The following is a 9,671-nucleotide window of genomic DNA, read 5'->3' as shown; positions in this document are numbered from 1 at the left end:
GTAAGCTTCCTGAGGGCAGGGCCTAAATGCTACAGCTCTGCTGTGGTCCCAGGGCGCCCAGGCTAGTGCCCCACACAGGTACTCAGGGGTTCTTAGTAACGGGTCTGAGAGCCGTAAGTAGAGCCTCTGAGCTGGGAGGGAAGCCCCTGGGAAGGGGCCAGGCTGTCGGCCCCACCCGCTCGCTCGTTACTCGTTCCTACCGCTGTCACATTCACACCCCCACCCACCTGGTCCTGGTTAGTTACCCGCAGCCGCCGGCAGCCGCCAAGCGCTTACCCCCAGCCCGGCTTCAGGGGAACTCCGGCTGAGCGGAGCGGGGACGGCCAGGGTCTGGGGATCGGGGCTGCCCCGGCACTAGAGTCCCCCCCCCCGGGCTTCCCGCCCTCAAACGTTCGCGTCCTCCACCCCGGGCTGATGTAGCGGAGGCCGGGTCGGAGCGGAGCCAGGGAGCCGCGGAGAAGCCAGAGGAGCCGTGACTTTGGCACGCGGACCTCGGGGTAAGTGCCCGCCATCCGGCCGCTGAGAAAAGCGGGGCGGGAGGGACCCCGATTCCTGCGGGGCTGGGACAGCGGCCAAGCCCTGGAGGGTGGCGGCTCGGGTTCGCTGGTCAACCGCGGCGCTTGTCCGCTCTTTCCAAATAGGCGTCCTTCTCTCTGCTCCGAGCTGATGATTTGGGGGGGTTTGTCAGGGTGGGAGTTCATTGAGGAAGAAGGGAAAGAGGGAGGTTACCTTTTTTGTTTTTAAATAGTAACTATTAGGAGTTGGAGGAAAAGAGAGTGGAGGGGAATTCGGAGTGTTAACTTCCTTCTCTAATAGATGCCCTTCCTCCCTTTGTGGGGGTGGGAGAGGGGGAGGTTTGGCGGCTAAGTGGAGAAATGGGTTTTGTTTTTTTCTAGTAGGTTTCCATCCTCTGCCCCAGGTGGTGCTAGGATTCTTTGGGGGATGGAGGATGGGGGATGAGTTTGGCCAGAAGACTAGAGTGGGGCTTGGTACAGGCTGGGATCGCCCCCATCACTGGACTGAGAAGCCTGGGAATTGGTGGGGGTAAGAGAGGAAAGAAGGAAGGAGGGAGGAGGAGTGTGTTGTAGAGAGGGGAGCGAGGTGTGAAGAGTGGCCAGGAGGTGCTCACCCCACTACGGACCTGTTTCCCACGAGCTTGAGCTTGCTTTTGGAACTTTAAAAAATTTTTTTTTGACAACAGTATCTACAGAAGTGGAAAGTTGGGACAATTCCTTGTCATTTGGAGCAGGAAGTCTTGATTTTTTTGTATGCTTAGACCCCTTCGGCAATCTGATGAAACCTGTGTTGCAGCTCCTTCTCAGAATGTTTTTAAATTATAAAGTATAAAGGGTAAAAGGAAGCCAATTGTTTTGGAATAGTTATCAAAAAAACAGTTAAAATCTAGAGACCACAGCTTGTGTGTCAGCGAGGCAATTAGCATTTATGAACAGTCAGGCACTGTGCTAAGTGCTGGTTAAGCCCAGGTTAAGGAACCCCTGATTAGAGCAATCCCCACCAAAAGAGTTTCCTCTGATATGACTAGATAATCGAAGTAAACCAAATGCTTATTTCACTTTAGACTGTCTCCACAAGCGCTTCCCTTAGCTACAGGAATGGATTTGTGGAATCCAACCTTGGTGTTTCTTATGCACAGAGTTAGATATCTAACACTGGAGCTTTGGCCATGAAAGAGTGTTTTACAGAGGAAAGTACAATGGATTTGCAGTTAGAGACCCTGGACCCAACCCCAACTTTGCCACTTACTAATTCTGTGACCTTGGGCAAGTAGTTTGACCTACCTCAGTCTCCTTTCCTCATCTGTATATTAAGGGGTGTAGACCACACGGCCTCTAAGGCCCTTACCACTGGTAATCTCTGCTCTTGCCTATAAGAAGCAAATATATCTGATTCTCATTTCCCTAGTATAGAGAAACAATGCTTTTCACCGGCTGTCTTTATCAGATGCACCTAAAAAGTCAATAAAATCTAAGGTCTTTAAGGATCTCTCCCCCTTCATCCCCAACTTCCTTTACACCCATGGAAAATTATCATACGATTACCATTCAGACAAAAGAAAGAGACATCATTTCTAACACTTTCTTTTAAAAGACTGAATAGGGGTGTTTATACTTTCATACAGTCATGTTACTTTTATATGGCACACAAGTGTAAGGAAGATTTTCCCTGACCCCAAGCTTCAGTTTGCCTCTTTTCAACTCCCACCTTGGTTCTTGGTTCTTCCAATAGGGGCAAAATTGAATAATTGATCAGTCTTCCATGTGACAGCCCTTTAAATACTCGAGGATACGACATGCTTAAATCTTCCGTCCTCCAGGGGAATCTCTCCAGTTCCTTCAACTACATTATATGGCAGGGTCTCATTTCACCCAGTTCCCTTGCCCTTCCCCTTTGGGGGGCTTGGTAGTACAATTAGGTAAACTTCTGACCTCTCCACTTATCTACCTGGCAGATTCTAGACTAAAGGGAGGCAGCTGCCTAGGGCACCCCACACATTGGGATACTACAAAGGATGAATCTTAATGTGAGTTTTATATGCATATATTTTTAATGCCAGGAAATGTCCTGCTTCTTACGTCATCGGTGTTTATTTTGTGACACCAAGTGACATCCTGTGGGCAGTGATGCATGGTGGCCAGTTTTGAAAGTTTACCCTTGGTACAAGAATAACTTTGACTCAAGTTCAAGTAGATTGAACACCTATAAGGAGCAGAACGAGTGCTGGGCACTCTGGGGTTTCAGTTTAAGATGGGGTTCCTGCCCTCAGGGAGTTTACAGACTAATTGAGGGTGGAGTGAGAGGGGAGACAAACACCTGCAGAGTTAAGTCTATACAAATGAGCAGCAGTGGAGGCAATAGACAGAAGTCTGCAGCTGGGACTCCATCTAACCCTGCAGCTGTGTGACTTGAGCAAGACCCCCCACTCCTCTGGAGCACAGCTTTCTCACCAGTGGAAGGAAGGGATTTCATTAGAAGATTGCTGGTTTTCTGTCCAGCCATGATTCAGGAAATGGGCAGCTAGGCGGCATGATGCATAGCGTGCTAAACTTGGAATCGGGAAGACCCGAGTTCAAATCCTACATCAGTTGCTGGCTAGTTGTGTGACCTTGGTCAAGTCCCTTAACCTCAGTCTCAGTTTCCCCCTCTCCCCATCTATTAATTTCCCACTTCACAGAGTTGTTGTCAACATCAAATGAGATAATATGTAAAGTGCTTTGGAAACCTTAAACTTATGCACGTACACAAGTGCACATGTGCATGTGCTATTATTAAACACAGTAGGGTTGTAGGAGGTCAGAGGTAAAAGAAATAGCTGTCTCCTGGGATGGTTAGGGAGCATGAGTTGGGCCTGGAGAGATGGGTAGGATTCTGGCTGGGCAGAGAAGAGCGAAGGCACTCTGAGTGGGCAGAGTGTTATTAGTTCCATGTGATAGGAGATGAATGGGGGAAGGAGGTTTGTAGGGAGAATCAGGTGTGCTGGCCAGCTCAGGAACCCATCATTCAATTTTCAGTATGAACATTTATACCTCGGAAATCAGCAAACCCTACAAATCTGGGTGTGATCAATTGCTCTACTGATTGTCTAGGCTTAAGAAAATGATGGGGAAAATGTGAAATATGTGGATTAAACTTAAAAGTGTCCTGGGTACCTTCTTACCCTCCCCTGCCATAGCTGGTTGTACCAGGTGCACCATCTTGTGTACAAAATTCATTCCAAGTCATAGATGTTTGCCAGCACTCCTACGGTGTGGAAAGAACTGTTGTTTGTCTGATTGAAGATAATGATACCCGGCAAAGAGTCAGATGACATGAGGTTGAGAACTCCAGGGGAGTGATGTGATTGAAGGATTTCATTTTAAAAAATAAGGTTTAGTCATGCTTTTTCTTAGAAAATAAGTCATTTCTGAAGGTGCCTCCCTTCCCTTCCCCTCCCTACCCCTACCTGTCTGCATTGAGCCCTCTTTTAACAAAGAAAAATGATTAAATCAAAACAGTCCATACAGTGACACATGTGATGGGGGAAATTGGAATTCAAAATCATTGAATCACAGAATTTTCGAGCTGGAAGGACTCCACCGCACTAGCCATCCATCCACCCTCTTCTTACCTCTGCCTAAGAATCCTTCCCTTCTTTGAAGATGAAGCTTGGCCACCATCTTGTACAGGAAGCTTCTCCTCATCCCCTCCCCCAACTCTGAAGCTACTTTACATGTATTCACTTTGTGTGTGTGTGTGTGTGTGTGTGTGTGTATACACACGCATTTATACACACATACACTTGGTATTTATGCTATCCAAACACAAATGTAACAATTGATGTCTTCCCCATTAGAATGTAAGCCCCTTGCAGGTAGGGATTATTTCATTGTATCTGTATGCCAGGCACATAGGCGGCACTTAGTACATACTTGTTGGTTGATTAATCTAGCTCAAGTCCTACCAAAAAGGAATGCCATTAGAATCCGACAGTCCTCCAGCCTTGGCTTGAAGATTCCCACCCCCGAGGGGGATGCTTTACTGTGCTGGGGGCGGGAAAGCTGGTGTTGTAGCTGCTTTAAGGTGGGCCCCATTGGTATAAAATACTCCCATTGGTCCATCATGACAGAGCTGTGCTAGGTGCCTGGAATGCACTACTGGCAGGGGGGACAGTCTGTTCTAAGACATGGAGGTGGGAAGATAATGATTTGTGTGAGGAATTATAAAACCAGTTTGGCTGGACCAGAGAGTCATAAAGGGGAGTAATGTGCAATAAAGCAGTCGGAGCCAGATCGTGAAAGGTTTTAAATCATTTATTGACTCAAAAAAAAAAAAAAAGATCCTTTCCAAGAAAGCCAGAGAAAGAAGAGGAAAACCAGAGCCATGATGCCTCAATTCTCAGAACAATCGATGATGATGTCTGGTTTCAGAACATCATCATCATGTTAAAAGACCTGGAAGAAGGCTTCCAGCACATGGGATGGATCATCTCTGGACTAATGAGAATTGAGGGACCAGGGTTCAAACACTACCTCTACCACTCATCGCAGGTGGAACCTTGGGTGAGTTCTCTAACCTCCCTGAGCCTCAGTTTCCTCATTTTTAAATGAGGGTTTTCTCAGGTCTCTTCCTGCCCTAACCCTCTGATCCTATGACCCCTCCAGACCTCAGTTTCACTTTCTATAAAATGAAGGGTTGGAGTCCATGACCTCTAAGATTCCATATAGCTCCCAGTCTCTGAAGGATGAGAATACTTTATGCAGCTGGGTCAAGATACCATTGTTCTATCAGCATGGGTGCTTTACTGTCTTCCCAGAATTAAAGTGTAGGGTTGGTAAGATACCTGCCATGGGGTTATGACCAAGCTGCAGTATCTGGCAAGCCAGGAACCAGAGTCATCAGTGGGGATACCAAATTTGGTGAGCTCAAGAAGAGAAAGGAAAAGAGGTAAAAATAAAACCTAGCTTGTTACCTGTGGAGCAAACACTCCAGAGAACACAGGGGAAAAGGTGGGCAGCTTTAGAGAGGGAGGTTGGGGAGGGTTCAGTTGAAAGGCAGGGGAATAAGGGATCATCAGTGGGGGGAGGGGAGCCAAAAATGGGGTTTGAATCAAGGCATCCAGGAACTGAGAGTCACTGAGTTCAAGAGGGATCGAAAGGATAGGAATATGTTAATCATTGAGAACTAAGTTCAGATAGATGATTATCATCAGCCTGTGGGTAGAATTGTTTCAGGGCATCTGTTAGAGAGGGAGCTGAGGCAACTTCTGTGGAGTTGTAAGTGGTGACCAGAGAGAGTTTGGCACACTTGCATATAAGAATTAGTGAGAGAGAGAGAGGGAGTCTGGGCAGAAAGAGCAGGTGGAGGAAGGAGCTGAGAAGGGGAGAGATGAAGGAGTGGTGAGTAGGGGAGGAGAACAAGGTGAAACAATGAGGAGAGAGGAGGTGAGAAAGGCCGGGGGAAAGAAAGAGCAGTAAAGAGGGTAGAGAAGGCGAAATGAGAGAGACCCAGAAAAGAGGAGGAGGAGGAAGGGCAATGAAGGAGGGAGGAAATGTGGAAAGGGATAGGAGGTGAAGCAAGAGAAGGACAGGAAAGCCAAAGGGGGAATAGGGTGGCAACAGCTCATGATAGAAATGAAACCCCTTTATGGAGTCATGAAAGCAAAAATGAAGAAGTCGAGGTAGGGAGTCAGATGCTCTTGACAGTAAAGAGAAGAGAGTTAATGCCTCTTTAAAGTAGAGGATGATAGAAAACAATAAAAAGTGGGGGTGGGGCAGACAGTGGAGATCAGAAGAGAAGACCAGGTGCTTTTAGTTGCCCTCTCCTCACTTGGGTTTTACTTAGAGAATTTTGTCTGATACCCTCCCACCCCACTCTTCCTGAGGTTAGGAAAGCCAAGAATAGAAGTAGGTTTTGGAAGGAAGAGAACGAGTTCTCTTTTGGATACAAAGAAAGGCAAAAGGAATGATAATTGAACCCTTTGGAGCCGATGAGATCCTGGAGGTTTGGGGAGAGGAATACCAGGAGCAGAACCCTGGTGTACCCCTACACTGAGAGGCAGTCATGGATACTGCTGCTGCAGCAAATGAGACAGAAGGATCGGCCGGGCAGGTAGGAGGAGAAATCCAGGGAGGAGAGAATGTACTGGAGAAGAGGGTGGTCCAAGGCATCCAGTGCTCCAGAAAAGTCAAGAAGGATACAGACTGAGGAAGGACAATTGGGTTTGGCAGTTCAGTCATTGCCTTTTCAGTTGGGCATTTGAAGCAGAAGATTGCAAGGGGGAGCAAAGGAGCCCAGACAGTGGGGGAGAGGAGAGCTCTGGGATCCTGAGTCGAGGGGGTAGGTGGGAGGGTCCACATCACAACCCCTACATGCTCCTTGTCTATGTCACCTACAGACCCCTACAGAGAATCCACTGGGGTGCTGGGGGTCACCCCAGGTCTCCTGACGTTTTGTGGTTGCTAATGCACCCTCAAATCATGAAACCACAGCTGTAGTTAATATAAATGATGGGCTTAGAGAGGGGCGAGTGCCGTGGGATGCAGCTTGTTAGAGTGGAAGAGAGCACTGGATGCAGTATTTCGTAAGCCATAAATACTAGCGATTGTGATCTTGTGTAGAAACTGAAATCAAGCTCCCTGGCCTACGGTTTGCAGATTCTGCTTGTTTCTTTTTTTTGGAAAATGAGGATGCGTGCCCTTCTCCAATCTGCGGCCCCCCTCCTGCCCTCCACGAGCTTTCAAATAGTCCACGGTAGTGCAGGCATCAGCTCTGCCGGGGGTCTTCCTCCATCAAAGACAGCGAGGACCGTCCTAGTCTGGAAGATCATCTCTGTTCTGTCATTCTCCTTGGCAGAGAGAACAAAGCAAAGTGAGAGTTGAGCAGCAATCCCTTGTCTCTGTGGGCTCTGGGGTTCTTCCAGCTCTGGACCCAGAGGGCAGGATCTGGACCCAGCAGTAGGATTGTTTGGTTGCTGAAGGAATGAATTTACATGACTCCATCCATGCCAACGCCTGGGGGCATGTGTTTGCAAGGGAGCCAGCAGGATTCTGAACACAGCCTGTGGGAATATGGCTTGGTTTGCATAGGTTCCTCAGCAACACAGCTACCCGCAGTCCTGGGGTACAGAAATAGAAAAGCGGGAGCTAGGCCATGGGAAAATGTGGACAACTATGGAGAAGCCGTGTGGCATAACAACATATATGTAGACATACGTCTACATATGTCTTTAAAGTTTTCAAATTGTCTTATGTGCTTTTATATCATGTGAGTCTCACAACAACCTGGGGGAAGGTGCTATTATTATCACCATTTTACTACTGAGGAAACTGAGGCTGAGACACTCTCATTGTCATATAGCTACTAAATGTCTGAGGCCGGGTTTAAACCGACGCCTTCCTGACTCCAAGCCCAAAGCGTCACCACCGTTTCACCAGCATAATGTCTAGACTTGGTGTCAGGAAGACCCCATTTGAATTTTGGCTTCAGAACCTAATTCTCTGGGTTAGTCATTTGAGCTCTTTGAATATCATTCTCTTGTCTGTGAAATGGGATAATAATCCTGTACTATTTCTTTGAGGGGTGATTTTGAGGAAAGCTCCTGAAAAATCTTGAGTTGCTATTATGTGGGCTTAAGGGGAATAGTCTGCAGTGATAGTCAATCAACAAACATTTATTAAGGGACTGTGGAATTATTTATGTACAAGTCTTTTGTAGGTAATTATTTATGTACATATCATCCCTGAAAGAATGTAAGCTTCTTGAAGTCAGGGGCAGTTTCATTTTTGTCTTTGTATCATCAGTTTATAGTAAGCACTAAAATCAATGTTTGACCAAGTATCATATAGTCTTTCCTCAAGACAACCCAGGCAGGTAAGGGCTCAAGGTCACAATACATGTGACATTGTCCCTATTTTATAGATGAGTAAACTGAGGCCCAGAAAGTTTAAAGCAACAAAAATTACATCATAGCGGAAAACTCATTAATCTGTTAAGAACCAGATGAACACAGCAATGCTTCCAGTCTCGCAAGAGAACGACTTTTTCAGGAGGGTGAACTTTCCCCCTGAGCCAGCTTCAGGTACGGCAGAGGTGAGGAAGATGACTGTCTTATTAGCAGGGCCAGGAAGCCCCTGCCTGGAACGTCTCGGGGTTGGAGGGTTGAGTCACGGTGCCTGGCTCCCTTTGCACCTCTGGCCCCGGCTGTGCAGCTACGATACAATTTGGTGTTGTCTCTTCAGCTGTTAGGAAGTTTCATTTTATTGGAAAATGCCCCATTTACTCGAAGTCCTACGGTGCTCTGAACTTCTCAGGAGGAAGTTGTAAGCCTCCAATGGCCTGAGGCGGTTGCAGAGGCAGGTAAAGAGAAACCTCATTTCTCTGCTCTGTCTGCTGTGCAGTGAAGCCTGTCACTTTCTCCTAAGGCCAGAATCTTCAGGAATTGAAATTTAAAGCTAGACCAGGAGGAAGTAGGAGGAAGGTAGATGGAAGAATTCAGGGCTGCGAGTGTAGACCAGGTTTGAATTGCCACTAATGATATGGGCGACGCCATTGGGCAGATGGTTTGACATCTCTAAAATAGGGCTATGGATCGGTGCCCTACCTACCTCACAGTGCTTCGGGGAGGAAACCGTTTCATAAATTACTTACTAGGGGTAGGAACTCAGGCAGCCTTGGGTGACCAAGTACTCCAGTTTTCTCATTCATAAAATGAGGGGGCTGGATTTACACGGCCTCTGAGGGTCCTTTCTGCTTTAAATTTATGGTCCTATTACCCTGAACTGTGAAGCACTATAAAACGTGAGTTATTACTTAAACTGCACATTTTTGTAGACCAAATGAGTTAACGTGTAAAGCAATTTGCAAACCTTAAAACCCTCTATAAACGTGATCATTGTTGTTACTGTTATTATTACAGAATTGTATCAGTCTTTCCACCTTTGAGGTAGCATTAAAACTTTAATTTAAATTTTAAATATCTGAAGTTGCCACTTATCTCCAGGGCTCCCCAAATCCTCCTCTCAAAAAATGTTAAGAAAAGTATATATTTTCTACTTTACACAGAATTTTTTAAAATAATGGTTTATAATTTAATTAGTTTAGATCAGAAGTAGAAATATTAAAATCTGATCAGGGCAGGTGAGTTGCCTGGCTGCTCTCACAAATTATCAACTGAC

General features: G+C 46.6%; 1 protein-coding gene across 1 annotated transcript in view; it reads left to right on the top strand.

The window, feature by feature from the left end:
* The first annotated feature begins 309 nt into the window (after window positions 1–309).
* Window positions 310–9,671, top strand: part of IL12RB2 (interleukin 12 receptor subunit beta 2) — a 78,565-nt gene continuing 69,203 nt past the window's right edge. The window contains exon 1 of the mRNA XM_027874118.1: window positions 310–497. The gene's annotated coding sequence lies outside the window, so the exon portion shown is untranslated. The remainder of the gene's footprint in view (window positions 498–9,671) is intronic.

Source organism: Vombatus ursinus, unplaced genomic scaffold, assembly GCF_900497805.2.
Source record: "Vombatus ursinus unplaced genomic scaffold, bare-nosed wombat genome assembly UNPS02014804.1, whole genome shotgun sequence".
Taxonomy (NCBI): Eukaryota; Metazoa; Chordata; class Mammalia; order Diprotodontia; family Vombatidae; genus Vombatus; species Vombatus ursinus.
The sequence above is the reverse complement of the archived record's forward strand: the minus strand, read 5'-3'. Positions and strand labels throughout refer to the sequence as shown.